Raw genomic sequence first — 6,019 nt, 5'->3', positions numbered from 1 at the left:
TTTCAACAGTCTTACCAACATAACGGCGCATCACCTGCTTTGATTTGTTTGCTGGCGACGATTTGGTTGATCTGTTTGAAAGTCGGCGGCGCGTTTTGTTGCCCTTGAAACTGACAATATATAACCTAAAAACTGAACTATTGCTAGGAAAAAACGATGTATTCGATTTTTATAATCTGCTGGTTCATATTCTTTAGACTTGTACTCTTCAAATTTTAAGGTATGCCTTTGATTCATTTTCAATTTAATCGGGAAGATGCGTACATTATTTTATATCAAATAAATCAATCTAGGAAACCCCAAGCGAAATAGGAATTTTTCGGGTTGTTTAATATTGATCATTTATTATTACAAGTATCGGATGCAACATACCGCAAAAATATCTTTGATTCATGCATTTATTATTTTGAATTTGATTATGGTTCCGGATTAAGGCCCAAATTTGTTGGAGTAGGTACCTAGGGTATTTCGAAATGGAAAAGCACCACAGTATTTTTTTTTTTTTAGATTTTTCACACATTTGAGCCGCGAGAAATCAATATATAGGGCAAAAATAAGATTTCAATAAGTATTTGAAAGATTATTGTTTGAACCTGCTTGGATGAACTTTTCAATCTAATTTGCAGTTTCTCAATGTTATGTTGTCCAGGTTTCCTCAATGTTATATTGTCCAAGTTTAGCCGGTTTATAATTAAGAAACGGATATAATTAAAAAAAATCAATTTGTCGAAAATCGTCTAGAAATTCCTTCACAGATTTTTTGAATACGATCACTTCTCCATCATTTGGTCAAGAAAAACCACCAGAAATACCTCCAGTAATTTCCACTCTAAAAATTGCCTTTCCTCCAGATTTGTTCAGCCATTTATAGATTGATTCTTCCAAGAATTAATGAACATTTTCTCCAGGGATATTTCTAGGAAATTTATTAGAAACTCCTAATTAAACTCGACCAGTGAATTTTTCTTGAGATCCATCAGCAATAACTTTTGCAATTTATTACTCTTGGAGTTCATCCAAATTAATCTCAATTGATTACAACTAGTATATGTAAAACTCATGGATTCTTTAACATTTAATTTATTTTAATATTGTAGCAAATACTACGGCAATTATGATATTATACCTTTAAGTAGATGAAAAAAAACGAATTTACTAGTACTATACCATTTAATTCCACTAGAGTTAGTATCCTTTGACAGATACGCGTATTTCGACCTCAACTGTAAGGCCGTCTTCAGTGTCGTGTACTAGACTCGACTTGAAGAAAACCATCGTATGAACACATTATATATTTAAACTACATAAGAACTCACAAGTATGTATACCGAAATTATCACTACACAGAAAAAATTCGCCTGTGTACCTCGGAGATGTTTTTTTTTCTGACATCAGCCTGAAAGCTTGACTTTCAGGTTGCCATCATGTTTAAATTTAGGTTAAGAATTATAATTTTAGGTAAGTGTTCTACTACCACATGAAGCATGATTTCAGAATGTCAGCAATTTTTCACATACTTGAGCAGTAGTTTATTACATAAAATTTTAAGAGATAAGACATGAAACGTTGATGTCTCACAAGTTACAATGATACACGGAAAAACGGCAGTTAAAATTACTATTTTAGTAGACTACGCCCATTCTTGAAACTACCATGGAAAAACCAAAGGACATTTTACCATGTTCATGGAACATCACACCATCTTACTCTGGACGATATACCTCGAGGGTTAGAAAGCTGAAAGAGTTTTAGCGTACTTAGTCCAGAAAGACGATCAAAGATGCCAAAAAGGACACATGGACTGAAATGACGGCAGATATATCGGAATCCACTAGCTCTAGCGAGCTTTGGAGGAAGGTGAAAGCCGTTGGTGTAAGTAAGAGTTTTCATGTGCAAAAAGTGATCAAGGTAGAGGGAAGCTTCACTAACGATGCGGGTATGGTTGCAGAGGACTTTGCTGACCAATTCGCCAACGTGCCGACGAACAGCAATTTCAGTGATACCTTCTTGCAAAAGTTGAGCCACTCTGACGTCCATGGATTGGAACACAGGCGCGACTTTATTCACGAAGACGCCAGAGAATGGTATCCCGTAAGGGTCAGTCATCCCGGTGACACTGTTCCTCAATGCGATGAACAGCGTTTTTGAACGCATACCCTGGACTACATAGTACACATTATTGTGTACGCCGATGATATTACCCTGATCGTGATTTGTAAATACGCTAGGCTAGTTAGGCATAAAGTGCAAGAAGGTGTGGAATTGGTGGTCCGATGGGCAGATCATGATTTCCCCCGAGAATTCTAAGCTCATGCACGTTTGCTTTAAGGTGAAACATCCTGGAATCCAAAGATGGCCGTCACAATGGCCGACTTGTGCCCCTACTCACGTTTTCAAAGGCACAAAACTGGATAAATAGTTGGCAAACTTTTAAGATTTTCTTATTTTAAGCTTTCTTCTAATGCACAAAGCCAAAATAAAAAGTTCACCGTTGTTGTATGCGTTCTTCGCGAGATTTGTGTCTTTGAAGTTTCAGTGCAATCTTAGAAGTTGAATCCAAACTGTTTCATCTTAACCATCACCGCCGACCGAGACTCCCCGTCATTATCATCGACGAGCAGGCAGTCAAGACAGTGTGCGAGATGAAACTGCTGGGCGTGACTATCGATAACAAGCTCTCGTTTGTTAAGTACGCTAAAGCAGTTGAGCGCTAAAGCGAAGTTTAACATTCTCTGGACTGTAAGTGGTCGTTTATCCGAGCCCCCGCTGCACTTTGACTAAGATTGTTAGGGCAATGATAATCCCAAGCATGATATATGGTTCGAAATGCTGGAGCAGAGGGGACTCGTCAGTCCTCAATATCTGTTGCGTGGTTGAGCAGAAGAACCATTCCATAACAGAGATAGATACGTGCATGCTTATCGATGCCATCGAGCAAACTCCATACGAGCTCTGGTGGAAGCGTGGACCGGACTTGGCACATGTCCATGTACTTGGTGCCGAAGTCTACGTCCATGTTTCGGACAAGAAGCGCAGTAAACTGGACAGCAAATCTCGCAAGCTAAAGTTTGTGAGGTATTAGATGGAGCACAAAGCTTTTTGGTTCGTCGACTTGAAACCAACGAGATTACTATTAGTCGTGACATTCGTTTTCTAGAGTTGAGAAATGGTTTTGATTTTTGATACCCACCCACCCCCTTGTAACGCTTTTTGTATGAATGTTTTACAAACTTTGTATTAGCTGTAACATTTTGAGGGCAGCGGTATGAAATTTGTGAACAGGCCCTAAGATTTTGAACTGACGTGTTTGGGGGGTATCAGGTATCAGGTATCAGAAGGCCGGCTCCAGAGGCACGTTCCCCGCCATTTGGGAGATTTGTGCCATCGCCATTTTTGAGCCTATTTCATCATCTACCCGATGGGAGAGGAAAGGGAAGGGAAAGATGGGAGGAAATAGGAGTGGGGTCCCTTGAAGATGGAAAATTGCATAAGCGAATTGAGAGCATGTAGCTCCATACCACAATGGGTTCGAACAGCGCCCTAAAAAGGACACTGCAAAACGAAGAGCGTAAAGAGAGCCTATAGCTCATTACCACAGCGGGTTAAGAATAACAGAATGTCCTGAAGATTCAGGTTTCTGAAATCAGTTTCACTTAATAAGTGTTAACCAAGTAATTGGAATCGCAATTACGCGAAGATTGGATAGTTACATATCAGGTGAGAAGAAGTTCCATAATCGGAATCACAACTATCACACACAAATGTATCAACACACTGAATATTTGCCATGTGATAGTTGAGTCGCAGTGACCAGTCAAGGTTGTTACCAAGAGATTGCAATTCTGCTTTGACAGATTTGTTAAATACTTAGCCACCTTTGGGATGGCTCAGTAATGTACAATTTTTTTGACGACATGACTCAAAATTATTCCAATATTGCTGGTGCTGAGTTGCCGCCCAAGAATATCTGAAGCTTCACCCAGCACTTCGAAATTGGAATAGCTGCCTGAGGGCCAATGAAGTCATGCGATGCTCCATTGCGAGCTAATTCATAAGCCGATTCATTCCCAGCACTGGAAGAATAGCAAGGACTCATATAAGTTTTACAGAGTTCACTGAATTCAGTTCCTCAAATTGAGTTCGACGTGCGATAACAAGCTTAGACCTTGAGTTGACCTAAGCAAGAGCTTTTATAAGCAGCCTGAATATCTGACATATTCCTTTACAAATAGCCAGACGACAACTCGTCCCGCGAAGGGAGTTGTGAGGAACAAAGTGACAAGCAATTGTGGAATTCACTCGAAGCAAGGACAATTGTGTCCCAATTCACCGGAAGTGGAAACATTCAAATCACTAGGATTTCCAATGGACGGAGAGAATTCATAGAATTTGGTCACAACCAATTCCCAGTTTGTGGAGTATATGTTCATATAGAGATGTAGCGATGATCATTCATCATCTGGTACATGCCAATTCGTCAACTCGTGACTGATTCTGTTCAAGCAGAGCATTATGTCTAACACTTCTTCTCTAGCAGACACCATGAAGGTTGGGCGATTCCCTAAAATAAGTAATCCAAGATTTGAACTACTTAAGCATTCCATCAGACTGGAGCTTCTCAAATTGATATCTGAGCTGATCCAGATGATGTGATGAGTATCAGCATCACTACCCACAAATCAGCAGAAGGCCTTTTCATAGGCAGTGAACGACAACTCGTTTGAAATCATCCATTGGGGATGGTTCATCATGTGGTAAATACACCACACAACGAAAGACGTATTTCCTATTGAGGTCACCAACAGAAATATCAATTGTGACAGCACATACATCTCTGGTTGTTAACTCAGAATTGAGTGTAGCAACGATAGCGCTATTTACGAGGACGCATGCACGAGGTATAGCACGCGAGTTAGCCATTTCATGTTTATGAAAGTAACAAAAGCTGGGTCCACAAGGTTATCTAGATAAAAGTACACACAAGAATGGGTTTTGCGCTATTTGAACTGTACCATTTGCATGAGTCTACATAGATTGATCGTTGCTGATATTTTATGCTGAAGATTGGTCTAACTAAGCTATCCTAACCGTAACCACTACCCAAACTAGGCAGGATTAAGCTTTTCGCAATCTCAGAACGAAAAAGACCAGCAGCGAAAAAACCAGATCGGTATCTCTTAAAAGTCGCCAAAGGCGAAAAGCACAGACTACACTGTGTAATACGCATAATGCGAAAACATCGAGGTGAAAATTTAAACTAAATTACAACGTATTAATAATCCCACCCTTATTTAGCTCAGGCTTGAGACTGAAGAAGGGCAGCCGATTATCTCGTAGAAACACAAGGTCACCTACACCATTGCTCCGGGTAGCACAGGAAGGGCATAATACTGTAGAGGGCGCCCAGGTACTCCACAGGCTCCGTTTGCGATTAGGTTTTATTTAGACCCCCCTAACCATTCATTCTTAGGCACGGTAAGCTTAAAGCCGCATGAATTAGGGGTCACCTGTTAGGTGGATTTTCACCACCGGAACAGGCAGTCCGTAGTGTTAATTCTTAGCCAATTGAAACAACTGCTACCGACACTACACGGCTATCTAGGCTGATCGGGAAAAGGAAGCTTACATTGATGATTAACTCCTGACGTGCCCAAACAGCCAGGGCATTTTTGATACCCACCCACTCCCTTGTAACGCTTTTTGTATGAATGTTTTACAAATTTTGTATTAGCTGTAACATTTTGACGGCAGCGGTTTGAAATTTGTGAACAGGCCCTAAGATTTTGAACTGACGTGTTTGGGAGACGTCCGCCACTTTTTTTTGCATGAAAGTCCGTCGAGACGAGCAAGGCTACAAGATTACTACATTGAAGAGCTGCTGAAGACCATGGAAGCCACAATATCCAACCGTGGACAGACAAGCATCACACTGTCGTCCATGGAGGCCGAATACATGGCGCTCAGTTAGTCTTGCCAAGAGGCCATCTGGCTGCGGCAACTGCTCGCTGATTTTGGAGAA

This window comes from Aedes aegypti, chromosome 3 (genome assembly GCF_002204515.2).
Source record: "Aedes aegypti strain LVP_AGWG chromosome 3, AaegL5.0 Primary Assembly, whole genome shotgun sequence".
Taxonomy (NCBI): domain Eukaryota; kingdom Metazoa; phylum Arthropoda; class Insecta; order Diptera; family Culicidae; genus Aedes; species Aedes aegypti.
This window is presented reverse-complemented; position numbering follows the sequence as displayed.